Raw genomic sequence first — 19,297 nt, 5'->3', positions numbered from 1 at the left:
TCCAGCGCGCCGCGCAGGCGCAGAACCCGCGGCGTGGGAGGAGAGCCGGGCGTTAAGGACGTTTCCCAGAAGCCCGCGCCACCAGCTGGGGCCCTCCCTCCTGCTCGCAGGCCGCGTGACTTGACTCCGCCCGTCACTTTCTTCCGTCGCAAACGGTGGATTGCCAGCGCCCCCCTGAGGTCTGGTGGAGCGCTACAGTCGTGCACGCAGGGCCAGTGCGAGCGGGTAGGGAAACAGCGGAGGGGCCGCCGCCGCCGGCGTCACCGTAGCGCGCCGACCTGTGGCGGCGCGGCTTAGCCGAGGGGAGAAGAGGGGGAGGGGGAAGGGGACGCGCGGAGCGGAGCGGGAGGAGGCCAGACGGGGCGGGGGGAGGGGGAGCAGCGGTGGCGCAAGCCGCGCGGAGCAGCGCAGCCCGGGTCCGCTCCCTGCTCCACCGCCGCCGCCTCCCGCGCCAGCCAGCAGAGCCGGCGCCTCAGCGGCCCCCGGAATACCTCAGAGCGGACGGAGTCCATGTTGGGGAACTTGGCGGCGGCGTGACGGGAACCTGGGGACCTGCAGTGGGGCTGCCGCCGCCGCCGGAGCCTGCGCCTCGACCTCGGCCTGAGGTAAACACGGGCCGACCCCGGGGGTGGACGGGCGCAGGCAGCTGTCGCTGCGGGCTGGGGTGGACGGGCCGGCGGAGTGGGGGAGAGGGGGCCCGGGGCGATGGGAGGGCGGACAAAGTTTCGGAATCCCGCGCGGCCCAGGCGGCGTTCTGCGCTCGGAGGAAAGTTGGAGCCGCCTCTCGAGGCGGGGGAGGCTGAGGCGGGGAGGCCCCGCGTTCCTCTCGCCACCCCCGCGAGGGCGGCCCCGTGTCGGCCGCCACCGCCTCGCTGTCGGTACCCCGTCCCATTTCCTCCCTGTGGCCTACCCGCCGCCTCCGCCGGCGGCTCCCGTCCCCGCCCGGGCTCCTGGGGGAGTGGGTTGAGCCTAGGCTTCTCCGCGGCAGGGTCGCCCCACGTCCAACCCCGTCCCTGCGGGGCACTGTGTCGTCCTGGGCTTCCGGGCGCTCCCCGAGCCCGGCCCTCTCTCGACTTGGGAGACTTTGCTTTTGTCAATAGCGTCCAAGCCCGTTTGTGAAACCAAACTTTACTGCGCGGTGACCTCTCGGAGTGCGCGACTAGGGAAGAGCCGGCGTTTCAGAGCATCCGCGTTACCCCATGCTCTGAATTCCAAACTCTTCTCCCACCTCCGATTTTTAAACCAGTTTCCCCGTCTGACGAGAGGGCCGGGAGGTCTCAACTTGGCTCCATCAGTCGCTCCTCCTTAGATACAAGGAATTTTGAACTATTAAAAACATTTTTTAGAGATGTCTGGCCGTCTTGCTCTCTCCCCGCATTTTGAAAAATTGTTCTGAAAGTAAGCGCCTGATTTAAGAGTAGTTGAATAAAACATTCAGATACGAATATGGAATTTTAAAATATTCTCAAAGTATTTCTGTACCCTGTTATACACACAGTCTCTACGAGTTGAGCGTTTTTCAGTCATTTTGGGTTACATTTTAATATTTTTGTCATACTGCTAGTGAACTAAGAGATTTAGGCAGAACTGACCAAAAAGTTTTTAATATAGTGCTTTGGCTAGTAGATGCCGTTCTTCAGTTTTCCCAATTTGGGAAATTCACTGAATATTGGAAAAAGCATGTTTGATAGATGCGTTTTTTCATTATAAAACAAAAGTTGATTCGTGCATATGACTGCTTACCTCAGCAGGATGTTGAAGTACATTCTTAAATGTGGGTTTTGTGTTTTATTGGTATTAAAATTTTGGTATGTAATCAAGTCTTTTTCCACACTATTGCTTTCTCTTCCCTGTTTCTTTGGCAGTTGGCCTAATCATTTGACTTTTTTGCTGTTTGCTAAGAGCTGCAATAAAGTTTGTGGGACTTTTGTTTTTGTTGTTTTAACGAACTGGCAGAAGAAATGAAATTGTCTTTTTTATTTCTTTTGTTTTACTATTATGAAAGGTAATCTGAGTTTACTTTGTATTTTGTTAATGCAATATGAAGAATTTTTTAAAGATTAGCAATTCTTATTGTAACTGCATTTTTTTTCCGCTATAGTTTTTTCTTGTTCGGTGCTTGCAAGTATTTTAATAATCAGTACATTTTTCGTTGAGCTAGTGACCTTTATGCTTGAGAATTTGAGTACCTCTTAAGATTTTGGCAGGGTAGGATTTGGATCTCTGCTTACTTAAGCGTACTTATGCTGTAAAGACATTTTCACTACGTTGAGGGGGAAGAAAACTGGAAGAAAATGGAAAATTGTTCCTAAATATGCTACTTGAAACTTAAGTCATGGAAAGTTTTTAAGGGGCGTATTTTTGTATGCTTTTAGGTGGTAGTAACAGGTTTCATTGCTTATATAGTTCTATTTGCTAACTAAACAAATGTTTGAAATTCCCTCTGTTTTAGGCTTTTTTATACTTAAGCTCTTTTTTTTTGAGAGCTCTGTCTTGTATTTGGTCATCCTTCAACAAAGAAAGGGCTTCCTTCATAGCTCAGTTGGTAAATCATCTGCCTGCAATGCAGGAGACCTGGGTTCGATTCCTGGGTCCGGAAGATCCCCTGGAGAAGGAAATGGCAACCCACTCCAGTATTCTTGCCTGGAGAATCCCATGGACAGAGGAGCCTGACAGGCTACAGTCCATTGGATCGCAAGAGTCGGACACGAACCAACCACAGTGGGTTTCATGGGTTAACACTGAAACTGTTCAGGGGTCATCAGCTTCCCTACAGTCCTTTGGGCCCTAACCAGTACTTCAGGCAATTTTCTTGAAAAGTTACGCTGTTAATCAGAGATAGGATGAATCAGTGCTGTTACCAGTAGCATCTTTTAGTAATTAGAAAGTGTAGAATTATATTACTCATCTACGTAATACTTTTTTTTTTTAACTTTCATCAATGAGACATAGCTGTAAAACCTAACTAAGGAGAATGGCAGGTACAAAAATAATGAAGAGTCAGCCCTAGAATAATTTTCATTGTAAGTTCCTTTTAGTAAGCTCTGCCATCATTGACCATTGTCTTTTAGTGATGTAAACTGAATCTTGACTTACCTTCCCCAGTGAAATAATCTTAATTATATCCCCTGTCTCAAAGAATAAGTTAATAGCTTTACATTGAATCTTGCATCTGATGGTGATAAACTTTTAGTAGCACTGAGTAGAGCCTGGAGTTAAAATATCCTGTATCATTTTATTGCTGTTCCCAATGCTCGTCTTTTCATTGTTACTGTCCTCACTTTCCTTTTTTTTTTTTTTTTAAGTTGTGGCTTTGTAATTCCTAATGCACATAAAAGTTCAATATAAAATGTAAAAACAACACTGTCATGTCTCACAGAATAATATTCTGAGATGTTTCACTATGACCTTTGTTCCCTAGAGTCTTTAACACTCAGCAGCCAGAGTGATCCTGACAAAATACATCAGATCCTGTCACTTCTCTTCTCAAATGGCTTCCCTTCTCAGTCATAGTTAAATACATAGCTCTTACTATGGTCTGCCAGGATCTGAGACTTTTTGAGTGTCTTCCTCTCTGACTTCAGTTTCTCTAGCTACACTTCTCTACTCTACTACTGAGATTTTCTTTGACTACTCTTAAAGCGTCAGCCCATCCTCCTACATTTCTTAGCCCTTTTTAAGCCAGGTTTTTCTCCATAGCACTTAACATTTTCCAAGATGCTGTATAGTTTACTAACTTAAGTTTATTGTATTTTTCTCTTTAAAGCAAGTTCTATAAGAATGAGGTTTGTCAGTTTGCATCACTGTTTTGTGCCTGAACACTGAACAGTGTCTGATATATAGTAGGTACTTAACAAATATTAACATGCTTTCTTGCCTGGAGAATCCCAGGAACATGGGAGCCTGGTGGGCTGCCGTCTATGGGGTCGCACAGAGTCGGACACGACTGAAGCAACTTAGCAGCAGCAGCAGCTAAACACATGAAAACATTAAAAATAGTAATTGTGGTTTGAAATTTGAGGCTATGCAAGTTTCATTCTTTTGTATAAACTGCTAGGTTACTTATATCCATGCATTAAGATCTATTCAGTTTAAAGGACAGTACGACAGAACGTGATCTTGAAAGTGATTTGTCAGAATATAGAGAAAACTAAGAATGCTTGGCTAAGAGTGGAATGGTATAACCTTCTTACTCTTTGAAATGTTGTCATTTAGAAGTCAGGTTAGTCTTGTTTTTTGGTAGTCCCAGAAGGCAGAACTAGGATTGTGGTGCTGTGTATTGAAAGGAAGGAGAGACGGCAAGAATGGATATGGAGACATTAGTAAAGACTTTTGCAGTAGCAGTCCAGAGTAGATGAGGATAGCTTGAATTACGATGAGAAGTGTGGAGGTGGACAAACATGTGATCATCAGGCCACGCTCAGTGGATTGAAGGTGAAGGAGAGAGAAATTTCAAAGATGACTCTTGAGTTAAATGGATGAGTTTGATGGTGGTACCAAAAAAAAAGACCAGGGTTCTTCTGATTCTGACTAGTGAGTTTGAGCTTTGGAGCTTTCACAGGGATATTTCTGTAGGCAATTAGATACTTGATTCTAAAGTTCAAGGGAGAGGTATGGGCTGGTGGGCTGCCATTTATGGGGTTGCGCAGAGTCGGACACAACTGATGCAACTTAGCAGCAGCAGCAGCATATAGGTAGTTGAAACTATAGATGAAATTGTTTAGGGAAAGGTTTATAACTTGGAAAAAAGAGCTGCTAAAATGGAATCACAGTAGCCTCTAACGTTTAAAAAAAAAGTTGTTAGAGGAATGTGAGCTCCCAAAGAATCTGTGAAGGACAGAGAAATAGGAGTTGAGGGTATTACAGAAACCGAAGGAAGAGAGTATTTCAAGGGGAGACTAGTCAGTAGGGTCAAGTGATGATCAGAGTTGAGTAAAGTGAGAACTAACAGATTTTTCTTTGGGAAATTCTTTGGCAGTCCAGTTAGGACTCCTGACTGTCACTGCCCAGGGCCCAGGTTCAATCCCTGATTAGGAGACTAAAATCCCACAAGCTGCATGGCAAGACCAAAAAAAAGAGAAAAAAGATTTTTCTTTGCATTTAACAACATGGAGCTCATTAGCCTTTTGAACAAGCAGGATAGTAAGCTTATTTTCAAATTGATGCTCCTGAAATTGCTAAAAATACTGAGATCAAAGATTAAGAAATCATCCAGTCTCATTATAGAAGAGACTTCAGTTCAGTTGCTCAGACGAGTCTGACTCTTTGTGATCCCAGGGACTGCAGCATGCCAGGCTTCCCTGTCCATCACCAACTCCCAGAGCTTGCTCAAACTCATGTCTGCTGAGTCGGTGATGCCATCCAACCATCTCATCCTCTGCCATTCCCTTCTCCTCTTACCTTCAATCTTTCCCAGCATCAGGGTATTTTCAGATGAGTCAGCTCTTCACATCAGGTGGCCAAAGTATTTGAGTTTCAGCTTCAACATCAGTCCTTCCAATGAACACCCAGGACAGATCTCCTTTAGGATGGACTGGTTGGATCTTCTTGCAGTCTAAGGGACTCTTTAAGAGTTTTCTCCAACACCACAGTTCAAAAGCATCAGTTCTTTGGTACTCAGCTTTCTTTATGGTCTCACATCCATACATGACTTCTGGAAAAACCATAGCTTTGACTAGACTGACCTTTGTTGACAAAGTAACATTTCTGCTTTTTCATATATTGTCTAGGTTGGTGATAACTTTTCTTCCAGGGAGCAAGCATCTTTTAATTTCATGGCTGCAGTCCCCATTTACAGTGATTTTGGAGCCCCCCCCAATATAAAGTCTTCACTTTGCATTGTTGCCCCATCTGTTTGCCATGAAGTGATGGGACCAGATGCCATGATCTTAGTTTTCTGAATGTTGAGCTTTAGGCCAACTTTTTTCACTCTTCTCTTTCACTTTCATCAAGAGGCTATCTAGTTCTTCTTCGCTTTCTGCCATAAGGCGCTGTCATCTGCATATCTGAGGTTATTGATATTTCTCCCTGCAGTCCTGATTCCAGCCTGTGCTTCATCCAGCCCAGCGTTTCTCATGATGTACTCTGCATATAAGTTAAATGAGCAGGGTGACAATATACAGCCTAGGTGTACTCCTTTCCCGATTTGGAACCAGTCTGTTGTTCCATGTCCAGTTCTAACTGTTGCTGCTTGATCTGCATACAGATTTCTCAGGAGACAGGTCAGGTGGTCTGGTATTCCCATCTCTTCAAGAATTTTCCGCAGTTTGTTGTGATCCATACAGTCAAAGGCTTTGGCATAGTCAATAAAGCAGAAGAGATGTTTTTCTGGAACTCTTGCTTTTTTGATGATCCAGCGGATGTTGGCAATTTGATCTCTGGTTCCTCTTTACTGGCAAATTCAGACTTTGCTAAATACAACTTGAACATCTGGAAGTTCGCGGGTTCATGTACTGTTGAAGCCTGGCTTGGAGAATTTTGAGCATTACCTTGCTAGAGTGTGAGATGAGTGAAATTGTGCTGTAGTTTGAGCATTCTTTGGCATTGCCTTTCTTTGGGATTGGAGTGAAAACTGTCCTTTTCCTGTCCTGTGGCCACTGCTGAGTTTTCCAAATTTGCTGGCATATTGAGTGCAGCACTTTCACCACATCATCTTTTAGGATTTGAAATAGCTCAACTGAAATTCCATCGCCTCCACTAGCTTTGTTCCTAGGCTCACTTGACTTTGCACTCCAGGATGTCTGGTTCTAGGTAAGTGATCACACCATTGTGGTTATCTGGGTCATGAAGATCTTTTTTGTATAGTTCTGTGTATTCTTGCCACCTCTTCTAATATCTTCTGCTTCTGTCAGTTCCATGTCATTTCTATCCTCCATTGTGCCCATCTTTGTGTGAAATATTCCCTTAGTATCTCTAATTTTCTTGAAGAGATCTCTAGTCATTCCCATTCTATTGTTTTCCTCTCTTTCTTTGCATTGATCACTGAGGAAGGCTTTCTTATCTCTCCTTGCTATTCTTTGAACTCTGCATTCAAATAGGTATATGTTTTCTTTTCTCCTTTGCCTTTAGCTTCTCTTCTTTTCACAGCTGTTTGTAAGGCTTCCTCAGACAACCATTTTGCCTTTTTCTTCTTGGGATAGTCTTGATCACTGCTTCCTGTACAATGTCATGAACCTCCACCCATCATAGTTCTTCTGTTTATCAGATCTAATCCCTTGAATCTATTTGTCACTTCCTTTGTATACTTGTAAGGGAATTGATTTAGATGGTACCTGAATGGTCTAGTGGTTTTCCCTACTTTCTTCAATATAAGTCTGAATTTGCCAGTAAGGAGTTCATGATCTGAGCCACAGTCAGCTCCGGATCTTGTTTTTGCTGACTGCATAGAGCTTCTCCATCTTCGGCTGCAAAGAATATAATCAATTTGATTTCTGTATTAACTATCTGGTGATGTCCATGTGTAGAGTCGTCTCTTGTATTGTTGGAAGAGGCTCTTTACTATGACCAGTGGGTTCTCTTGGCCAAACTCTGCTAGTCTTTGCCCTGCTTCATTCTGTACTCCAAGGCCAAATTTTCCTGTTACTCCCAAGTATTTCTTGACTTCCTACTTTTGCATTCCAGTCCCCTATAATGAAAGGAACATCTTTTTTGGGTGTTAGTTCTAGAAGGTCTTGTGGGTCTTCATAGAACTGTTCAATTTCAGCTTTTTCAGCATTATTGGTAGGAGCATAGACTTGGATTACGGTGATAATGAATGGTTTGCCTTGGAAATGAACAGAGATCCTTCTGTCGTTTTTGAGATTGCATCCAAGTACTGCATTTCGGACTCTCTTGTTGACTATGATGCCTACTTCATTTATTTTAAGGGATTCTTGCCCACAGTTATTGTTTATCATATTTACTGTGTGCCAACTACTGTGTTCTAGACATTTTGCATTAATTTTCGTTTGATGTTTTCAGAGGCCTTGCAGTGCTGGGTGCATTAATCTGTTCTACAGAAAGGAGTCTGAGGCTCTGGAGAAGTCAAATGACTTGTTAAGTGTGAGAGCAGTTGCTAAGAATCTATGCCCATGTCTGTCTGAGTCTTTGGCCTTTAGTTAGTTATTACATCTGTTGACTTCCCAAACTCTGCATCAGTGTTTTCTAGTAGTAGACGTTTCTGTGATGATGAAAGTGTTCTGTATCTCTGCTCCCCTATGTAGTAGCTGATAGTAACTGAAGTAGCAGTGACTGTGGAACATTTGAAATGTGGTCAGTGCAATGGGAAACAGAACAGTGGTACTATCTTGGACAGTGCAGATATAGATCAAAAGAATCCCATAAATAATAGAGTCATTTCCTGTATAATAATAGATGGAAACACATTTTCTTTAAAAGGAGTACTGTTTTGCTTATATTCTAGCTTTAGATGCTGTAAGTGAATATTTTGGGTAATCTTTTTCTTTTTTTTTTTTTTAAGTCTCAGACTTTAACAAAAGTTCCAAGTTAGTGCAAAAAACTGAGTAAGTTGTAGATTGCAGTCTCATTGCCCCAATCAAGGACAGGGACATTCTATTACAGAAACAATATTAAGTTTAGGAAATTAATATTGGTATATTACTACCATCTACTCAAACATCATCCAAGTTTTGCCAGTTTTCATAGTGATTTCCTCTGTAACAAAGTGATCCGGTTCAGAATTCTCTGTTGCATTTATTTAATTATAATGTCTTTTTACATTGCTTCAGCCTGGAACAATTTCTCTGTCTTTCATTGATTTTCATGGCCCTGACACTTAAAAAGATTACAGGTTAGTTTTGTTGTAAAATGTCCAAAGATTTGGATTTGCCTGATGTCTCCTTGTGGTTGGATTCAGATTGTGCATTTTTGATAGGAGTACCACAGTGATAATACTGTGCTCATGTTACATCCTGTCAAATGGCATAGTTATATTTGTCCCCTTACTGATGGTGCGCATTTTGATCACTTAAGTAAGGTGAGTTCACTCAGTCGTGTCTGACTCTGCGACCCCATGGACTGTAGGCTACCAGGCTCCTCCATCCATGGGATTTTTGCAGGCAAGAATACTGGAGTGGGTTGCCATTTCCTTCTCCAGAAGATCTTCCCCACCCAGGGATTGAACCCAGGTCTCCCGCATTGTAGACAGACGCTTAACCGTCTGAGCCACCAGGGAAGTCCTAAGTAAGGTGAAGTCTCCCAAGCCTCTTTGCTGAAGAGTTTCCCTCCCTTTTAGTAATTAATAAGTACTTTGTGGGAAAGTATTTTGAGACTATGTTAAGCTCGATCATTATCAAACTTGCTGTTTGTTGATTCTCAAATTGCCCCAGCTTTGGCTAGTGATGAAAGCCACTTCAGGCTAGTTTCTGTGTTCTTCTGACTTGCTTTGAGCACTCCTTACTGTTTGAAAAGAAAATGTTCCAGGCTCAGCTTAAACTTTCCTTGCCACAGCCCTGGAATCAACCATTTCTCGAAGGTGTGGTTTCTTTTAGTGGAGAAAGGTATTCAGAAACCAAGATTTTGTTGCTATATTTATATCTTCATCTATATATAAAAACCGTGAGTTGATGCCAGTTTTTCCAATAAACAGTGTTGTGTTTTTTTTTTTTTTTTCCCAGTTTTCTCCTCCAAGTTTATAACTCCCTTTTCTTAAAAGGAATTACTTACCTCCCATCACCCTTAGTTATTTACTTATAGGACCAATCCTAGCTACGTAGCCAGTTTCCCACTGCCATTGCTGCTCCCTCCCCTGTCTTGCATAACTTTTACACTCTGCTAGGGCTCCGACACCTTGTACCAGGATACATTCCTCATTCCAGGCTTCTCTCATACCTCATGCAGAGCATCTTGCCATTCTGCTTGAGTTCTAATACCTCATTCTGGGCTATCTCACCATTGCTTGTATGGACACTTTGCCCACAGACTTAGCTTCTAACACATCCAGGTGGAATTGTAACATACCGACATGTACTTTTAAAGATTATACTTATTTGTTTTTACAAACGATTATTGTACCAACAATTTTAGTGAAAATTAGAGAAATTTGTTCTCAAGTTTTAATATAAACCCTCTTGAGATTCTCACATCTCTTAGAAAGACTAATCTTTCTCCTTATTTCTTTCTTTACCCTAGAGTTCTCAGATGTATTTAAAAAAATTATTAATTTCTGGCTGTGCCGGGGCTTTGTTGCTGCGTAGGCTTTTTAGTTGCAGCGAGTTGGGGTTACCCTTTAGTTGCGTTGTGTGGGCTTTCCGTTGTGGTGGCTTCTCTTGTGGAGCACAGGCTTTAAGCGCTTAGGCTTGAGTAGTTGAGGTTCATGGGCTTTGTAGTTGTAGTGCACAGGCTTATTTTCTCTGTGGCACCTGGAATCTTCCCAGATCAGCGATCCAACCTGTGTCTGCTGTACTGACAGGTTCTTCTTTTTTTTTTAGACCGCTGAGCCACCAGGGAAACCCCTCAGATGTACTTTTAAGGGAATTTTTTTTTTTTTTTTAACTGTAATCTTAACAGTAAGGTTAAGAATCAGTTTTCTGTTTATATAGGTTTTGGAGTCAATCATACCTGGCTCTGAATACCGATCGTCCCATATGCTGATTGTCACCTCTCGTAGGTGACTGTCACCTCTCGTAGGTGACTGTCAGTAGTGGCACTAGTTGTAAATAATCTGCCTGCCAGTATAGGAGACACAAGAGACGCCAGTTGGATCCCTGGGTCAGGAAGAGTCCCTGGAGTAGGAAATGGCACTGCACTCCAGTATCTTGCCTGGAAGATTCCATGGGCAGAGGAACCTGGCAGACTACAGTTCATGGGGCCACAGAGAGTCGGACACACACAGTGAGCACACACAGTGTCCTCACCTATTTTCAGTAATGTTTACCTGAGTCTGGTGGTAATAGCACCTAACTCCATCTCTGTCTTTCATAACTTTAAGTTAGCTCTGTTTAGTGAATGATTTTAAAGCCTTTTAAGCAGTGTTGTAAGAAAAATATATTTTTCTATGCCAATCTTTTTCCTTTTTCTGGGCATGAATCGAACTTTGGATATTGTCCATAGGAGCCTGAGACTCTTCATTTTCTTTCAGTCTTTTATTTCTCTGATCTTCAGATCATTTCTGTTACTGTATCTTCACATTTACTGACTCATTCCTTTACATTTCCATCCTGTTTTTAAGATCTTATTTCAGACATTGTGTTTTTCAGTTCTAAATTTTTCATTTGTTTCTTTGTTTAAAAAATAAAGTTATTGTTTATCTGCTGAGAACCTCTGTCTTCCTGTTCATTTCAACAGTGTTACTTTTTTCTCCGTGGAACATAACATGTATGTATTTAATTTAAGATCATGCCTGACAAATGAGCTGACTAAATATTACCTAAGGGTGTTTTTCAGTTCAGTTGCTCAGTCTCTCAGTCTTGTCCAACTCTTTGCAACCCCATGGACTGCAGCACACCAGGTTTCCACGTCCATCACCAACTCCCTGAGTTGCTCAAACTCATGTCCAGTGAGCCAATGATACGGTCCAACCATCTCATCCTCTATTGTCCCCTTTTCCTCCTGCCTTCAATCTTTCCAAGGATCAAGGTATTTCCAGTGAGTTGGTTCTTTGCATCTGGTAGCCAAACTATTGGAGCATTAGTTTCACCATTAGTCCTTCCAATTAATATTCAGGACTGATTTCCTTTAGGATTGGCTGGTTTGATCTCCTTGCAATCCAAGGGACTCTCAAGAGTCTTCTCCAACATCACAGTTCAAAAGCATCAATTCTTCGGTGCTCAGCTTTCTTTATGGTCCAACTCTCACATCCATACATGACTACTGGAAAAATCATAGTTTGGACTAGACGGATCCTTGTTGGTAAAGTTAATGACTCTGCTTTTTAATACACTGTCTAGGTTGGTCATAGCTTTTCTTTGAAGGAGCAAGCGTCTTTTAATTCTATGGCTGCAGTCACCATCTGAAGTGATTTTGGAGCCAAAGAAAATAAAGTCTTTCACTGTTTCCATTGTTTCCCCATCTATTTACTGTGAAGTGATAGGACCTGATGTTGTGATCTTAGTCTTTTGAATATTGAGTTTTAACTCAGCTTTTTCACTCTCCTCTTTCACTTTCATTAAGAGGCTCTTTAGTTCTCCGTTTTCTGCCATAAGGGTGGTATCATCTGCATATCTGAGGTTATTGATATTTCTCCCAGCAATCTTGATTCCAGCTTGTAATTAATCCCACCTGGCATTTCTCATGATGTACTCTGCATATAAGTTAAATAAGGTGACAAGATTCAGCCTTGACGTACTCCTTTTCTAATTTGGAACCAGTCCGTTGTTCCATGTCTGGTTCTAACTGTTGCTTCTTGATCTGCATTGAGATTTCTCAGGAGTCAGCTAACATGGTCTGGTATTCCTGTCCTTTTCAGAATTTTCCACAGTTTATTGTGATCCACAAAGTCAGTGGCTTTGGCATAGTCAATAAAGCAGAAGTACATGTTTTTCTGGAATTCTCTTTCTTTTTGTATGATCCAGTGGATGTTGGCAATTTGATCTCTGGTTCCTCTGCCTTTTCTAAAATCACCTTGAACATCTGGAAGTTCTTGGTTCATGTACTGTTGAAACCTAGCTTGGAGAATGTTGAGCATTACCTTGCTAGCATGTGAGATGAGTGCAGTTGTGCGGTAGTTTGAGCATTCTTTGGCATTGCCTTTCTTAGGGATTGGAATGAAAACTGACCTTTCCAGTCCTGTGGACACTGCTGAATTTTCCAGATTTGTTGGCATATTGAATGTGGCACTTTCACAGCATCTTTTAGGATTTGAAATAGCTCAACTGGAATTCCATCACCTCCACTAGCTTTGTTTGTAGTGATGCTTCCTAAGGCCCACTTGACTTCACATTCCAGGATGTCTGGCTCTACGTGAGTGATCATACCATCGTGGTTATCTGGCTCATGAAGATCTGGTTTGTGTAGTTCTTCTGTGTATTCTTGCCACCTCTTAATATCTTATGCTTCTATTAGGTCCATACTATTTCTGTCCTTTATCGAGCCCATCTTTGCAGAAATGTTCCCTTGGTATCTCTGATTGTCTTGAAGAGTTCTCTAGTCTTTCCCATTCTGTTGCTTTCCTCAATTTCTTTGCATTGATCACTTAAGGCTTTCTTATCTCTTCTAGCTATTCTTTGGAACTCTGCATTCAGATGGGTATATCTTTCCTTTTCTCATTTGCCTTTCATTTCTCTTCCTTTCTCAGCTGTTTCTTATCTCTTTTGGCTATTCTTTGGAACTCTGCATTCAGATGGGTATATCTTTCCTTTTCTCATTTGCCTTTCATTTCTCTTCTTTTCTCAGCTGTTTTTAAGGCCTTAGACAACCATTTTGCCTTTTTGTGTTTCTTCTTCTTGGGGGTGGTTTTGATCACCACCTTCTGTACACTGTTATGAACCTCCATCCATAGTTCTTCAGGCAGTCCTATCTATCAGATCTAATCCCTTGAATCTATTTGTCACTTCCACTGTATAATCAGAAGGGATTTGATTTAGGTAATACCTGAATGGTCTAGGGGTTTTCCCTACTTTCTTCAATTTAAGTCTGAATTTTGCAATAAGGAGTTCATGGTCTGAACCACTATCAGCTCCTGGTCTTGTTTTTGCTGACTGTATTGAGCTTCTCCATCTTCAGCTACAAAGAATATAATCTAATTAATTTCTGTATTAACCATCTGGTGTTGTCTGTGTGTAGAGTCATCTCTTGTGTTGTTGGAAGAGGCTGTTTGCTTTGACCAGTGCATTGTCTGGCAAAACTCTGTTAGCCTTTTCCCTGCTTCATTTTGTACTCCCAGGCCAAACTTGCCTATTACTCCAGGTATCTCTTGACTTCCTACTTTTGTATTTCAGTCCCCTATGATGAAAAAGACATCTTTTTTTTTGGTGTTAGTTCTAGAAGGACTTATAGGTCTTCATAGAACTGTTGAACTTCAGCTTTTTTGGCATCAGTGGTTGGGGCGTAGACTTGGATTACCGTGATATTGAATGATTTGTCTTGGAAACGAACAGAGATCATTCTGTCGTTTTTGAGATTGCATCCAAGTACTGCATTTCGGACTCTTTTGTTGACCATGATGGCTACTCCATTCCTTCTAAGGGATTCCTGCCCACAGTAGTAGATATAATGGTCATCTGAGTTAAATTCACCCATTCCCATCCATTTTAGTTCTCTGATTCCTAGAATGTCGACATTCACTCTTGCCATCACCTGTTTGACCACTTCCAATTTGCTTTGATTCATGGACCTAACATTCCAGGTTCCTATGCAATATTGCTCTTTACAGCATCGGACCTTGCTTCTGTCACCAGTCCCATCCACAACTGGGTGGTGTTTTTGCTTTGGCTTCATCCCTTCAATCTTCCAGGAGTTATTCCTCCACTGATCTCCAGTAGCATATTGGGCACTTACTGTCCTGGGGAGTTCCCCTTTCAGTATCCTATCATTTTGCCTTTTCATACTGTTCATGGGGTTCTCAAGGCAAGAATACTGAAGTGGTTTGCTATTGCCTTCTCCAGTGGACCACATTCTGTTGAACAAAGCTAGTGAGGTGATGGAATTCCAGTTGAGCTATTTCAAATCCTGAAACATGATGCTGTGAAAGTGCTGCACTCAATATGCCAGCAAATTTGGAAAACTCAGTTGCCACAGGACGGGAAAAGGTCCGTTTTCATTCCAATCCCAAAGAAAGACAATGCCAAAGAATGCTCAAACTACTGCACAATTTCACTCATCTCACACGTTAGTAAAGTAATGCTCAAAGTTCTCCAAGCCAGGCTTCAGCAATACGTGAACCGTGAACTTCCTGATGTTCAAGCTGGTTTTAGAAAAGGCAGAGGAACCAGAGATCAAATTGCCAACATCCACTGGATCATCAAAAAAGCAAGAGAGTTCCAGAAGAACATCTATTTCTGCTTTATCGACTATTCCAAAGCCTTTGACTGTGTGGATCACAATAAACTGGAAAATTCTGAAAGAGATGGGAATACCAGACCACCTAACCTGCCTCTTGAGAAACCTATATGCAGGTCAGGAAGCAACAGTTAGAACAGGACATGGAACAACAGACTGGTTCCAAATAGGAAAAGGAGTACGTCAAGGCTGTATATTGTCACCCTGCTTATTTAACTTATATGCAGAGTACATCATGAGAAATGCTGAGCTGGAAGAAGCACAAGCTGGAATCAAGATTGCTGGGAGAAATGTCAATAACCTCAAATATGCAGATGACACCACCCTTAAGGCAGAAAGTGAAGGGGAACTAAAAAGCCTTTTGATGAAAGTGAAAGAGGAGAGTGAAAAAGTTGGCTTAAAGCTCAACATTCAGAAAACGAAGATCATGGCATTTGGTCCCATCACCTCATGGGAAATAGATGGGGAAACAGTGGAAACAGTGGCAGACTTTATTTTTTGGCTCCAAAATCACTGCAGATGGTGACTGCAGCCATGAAATTAAAAGACTCTTACTCCTTGGAAGGAAAGTTATGACCAACCTAGGCAGCATATTAAAAAGCAGAGACGTTACTTTGTCAACAAAGGTCCATCTAGTCAAGGCTATGGTTTTTCCAGTGGTTGTGTATGGATGTCAGAGTTGGCCTGTGAAGAAAGCTGAGCGCCGAAGAATTGATGCTTTTAAACTGTGGTGCTGGAGAAGACTCTTGAGGGTCCCTTGGACTGCAGGGAGATCCAACCAGTCCATCCGAAAGGAGTTCAGTCCTGCGTGTTCATTGGAAGGAATGATGCTGAAACTGAAACTCAAATACTTTGGCCACCTCATGCGAAGAGTTGGCTCATTGGAAAAGACCCTGATGCTGGGAGGGATTGGGGGCAGGGGGAGAAGGGGACGACAGAGGATGAGATGGCTGGATGGCATCACTGACTCGATGGACATGGGTTTGGGTGAACTCCGGGAGTTGGTGATGGACAGGGAGTGCTGGCATGCTGCAGTTCATGGAGTCTCAGAGTCGGACACAACTGAGTGACTGAACTGAACTGAACTGGTCAATTTTAGCTCATTCCTAAAATGTCGATGTTCACTCTTGCCATCTCTTGTTTGACTACTTCCAGTTTACCTTGATTCATGGACCTCACATTCCAGGTTCCTGTCCAGTATTGTTCTTTACAGCATCCAACTTTACTTCCATCGGCAGTCACATTCACAACGGGGCATCGTTTTCACGTGGCTCAGCCTCTTTGTTCTTTCTGGAGCTATTTCTCCTCTTTTCCAGAAGCATATTGGGCAGCTACTGACTTGGGGAGTTCATCTTTCAGTGTCCTATCTCTTTGCCTTTTCATACTGTTCATGGGGTTCTCAAGGCAAGGATACTGAAGTAATTTGCCATTCCCTTTTCCTGTGGACCACATTTTGTCAGAACTCTCCACCATGACCCGTCCGTCTTGGGTGACCCTACACAGCATGGCTCATAGTTTCATCGAGTTAGACAGGGCTGTGATTTCATTGAGTTAGACAGGCTTGTTCATATTTATAATTCATTCATTCAGAGGTGTTTATTAGGTACTTTAAGGTGTGGTGCATGGTGCTGGATCCTGGCTGTCTTGCAAATAACGCAGATAACAGCTTAATAGTTTTGTAGTCATTTGAGTCATTAAATGTGTTACTGCTTCTCATTGCTTGAATGTTTTTAATGTCTAGTAACTTGGATTGATACTTGTTTTATTTTCTGGCAAAGGGCTAGTGAGTACCAGTCCTGCTGCTTAACCAGTGGCTTTGTGACCTCGGACAAGTTACTTATTTTCACTGTATGTAAAATGGAGATATCGTCTTCACAAACTACTGTAAGAGTTAAATAACTTCTGACATATCAGAAAGTAATGGCTAGAAGCAGTGTGAAAAGCATAGTCAGGTCGAGTTCTTGGGGCATTTGAAGCATTTGTGATAAGATTACATTGCAGAGAGAATCCCAGGATCTGCCATGCCCGATGCCAGTATGGAGGAGTGTGTGGTGTTTTTTTTTTTTTTTAAGTAAGTTTTCATAGTATGTTGTAATGTATTTCTAAGTTAAAATAGTACTGTATCTTAAAGAGTAGTATTGTGAAATGCTGCTTTAAGTTACGTGTGAAAAATTGATCTGAGAACACATTGATCATATACTTAATGTAACAGAATAAAATTTTGTTTATCTCTGAGATAGCTACTTAGGTTGAATTTAAGAAAGTCAGACAATAGGCATACCTAGAATAGAGAGAGAGTGGATGTCCTTTGTACTACACAAAGCAGGTCCCCCCACCCCTCCCATCCATATTAGTTTTACTATAGCAACTTATACCAACTTGGAAGGGATTAGTACAAAGAAAGTGACATTACTTGAGGAACTGGTCAAGGAATGACATTTAGTAATCTATGCTTGAGACTATTTATGGAGTTGAAATTCTGTAACGTAAGTTTTTAAAGTCTTGTTTCAACAGAACTGAGCAGTATTTCAGAAGCAATGTTTTGAACTTTGTCCTCCTCCCTCCCCCACTGCTATAGATGAAACCCATTTCCATTCCTCTCTAACAAGCATTTGTGTATGGTATTTTATTGTCAGTATTTCCTTTCCTTTAATTCTTGGGATTTATTTGCAAATGTTTCCTGTGCTTAACATAATTTTCCCATCTTTTTTGAGAAATAGGTAGACTGGGGTTACCATTTTAATTCAGGAGTCTCTCTAAGGGAGATTAAAGATTAAATTAGAGAAATAGTTTAGTTTTCTTATTTGGAGTTAGAAGAAAAGTATAAAAAGATAGTAATTCTTTCTCTAGTTCCATGCTCCCTCTCAGGATTCGCTTTCCTCTTGGTCATTCTGCTTCCCAGATACAAGGGTACATTGCTACTGATCCCAAGAGCTCCTGTAGTCCTCCTGAGAGGTTTGTTGTGATTGTCTGTAGACCTGCATTATTCTTTTTGTTTTTTTTTGTCTCTAATAGTTCAGTTCAGCTCAGTCGCTCAATCGTGTCCGACTCTTTGCGATCCCATGAACCGCAGCACGCCAGGACTCCCTGTCCATCACCAACTCCCCAAGTTTACCCAAACGCATGTCCATTGAGTCGGTGATGCCATCCAACCGTCTCATCCTCTGTTGTCCCCTTCTCTTCCTCCCCTCAATCTTTCCCAACATCAGGGTCTTTTCCAGTGAGTCAGCTCTTAGCATCACATGGCCAAACTATTGGGAGTTTCAGCTTCAACATTAGTCCTTCCAGTGAACACCCAGGACTGGTCTCCTTTAGGATGGACTGGTTGGATCTCCTTGCAGTCCAAGGGACTCTCAAGAGTCTTCTCCAACACCACAGTTCAAAAGCATCGATTCTTCGGTGCTCAGCTTTCTTTATAGTCCAACTCTCACATCCATATGTGACTACTGGAAAAACCATAGCCTTGACTAGATGGACCTTTGTTGGCAAAGTAATGTCTCTGCTTTTTAATATGCTGTCTAGGTTGGTCATAACCTTTCTTTCAAAGAGCAACCATCTTTTAATTTCATATCTGCAGTCACCATCTGCAGTGATTTTGGAGCCCGGAAAAATAGTCAGCCCCTGTTTCTGCCGTTTCCCCATCTATTTGCCATGAAGTGATGGGACCGGATGCCATGATCTTAGTTTTCTGAATGTTGAGCTTTAAGGCAACTTTTTCAGTCTCCTCTTTCACTTTCATCAAGAGCCTCTTTAGTTCTTCTTCACTTTCTGCCATAAGGGTGGTGTCATCTGCACATCTGAGGTTATTGATATTTCTCCCAGTAATCTTGATTCCAACTTGTACTTTTTCCAGCCCAGCGATTCTCATGATGTACTCTGCATAGAAGTTAAATAAGCATGGTGACAGTATACAGCCTTGACGTACTTCTTTTCCTGTTTGGAACCGGTCTGTTGTTCCATGTCCAGTTCTAACTGTTGCTTGCTGACCTGCATATAGATTTCTCAGGTTTAGTCTTCTAAATGTAAACTCTACTTTTCCAGACTCATGCCTTCAGTGGACTGGTAATAAATGTTGAGGAATGGCTAATGGAAAGAAAGAAAACATCTAAGAGCTTTTGGTTTGCGTTTATCATTTAAACTAGTGCTTTAATAAATAGATTTGAGAAAATAGAGGTGAGAATCTCAAGGACAAATGAAGATAACATAATTATTTCCTCCTTCTAGTCCTTCCTTCATATCTTAGGCAAGGCTCGGATTTATTAGAGAAGAATTGCATAAGTATGTATTGAAGTTATTGGAGGACATATAACATGCTACTATTATAGAACTGAGATATAGTGGAAACCTGTCATACATTACAGTA

General features: G+C 42.1%; 1 protein-coding gene across 3 annotated transcripts in view; it reads left to right on the top strand.

Moving 5' to 3' along the window:
- Positions 1 to 311: 311 nt before the first annotated feature.
- The window catches only part of LOC120857922 (protein SCAF11-like), a 92,677-nt gene continuing 73,691 nt past the window's right edge, over positions 312 to 19,297 (top strand). For 2 of the 3 annotated variants that reach the window (XM_040233817.1, XM_040233816.1), the window contains exon 1: positions 312 to 605. The gene's annotated coding sequence lies outside the window, so the exon portion shown is untranslated. The remainder of the gene's footprint in view (positions 606 to 19,297) is intronic. The other variant, XM_040233818.1, reaches the window with a different exon arrangement.

This window comes from Oryx dammah, unplaced genomic scaffold (assembly GCF_014754425.2).
Source record: "Oryx dammah isolate SB20612 unplaced genomic scaffold, SCBI_Odam_1.1 HiC_scaffold_29, whole genome shotgun sequence".
NCBI classification, from domain to species: Eukaryota; Metazoa; Chordata; class Mammalia; order Artiodactyla; family Bovidae; genus Oryx; species Oryx dammah.
Note: the sequence above shows the minus strand (reverse complement) of the source record. Positions and strands in the feature narration are given on the sequence as shown.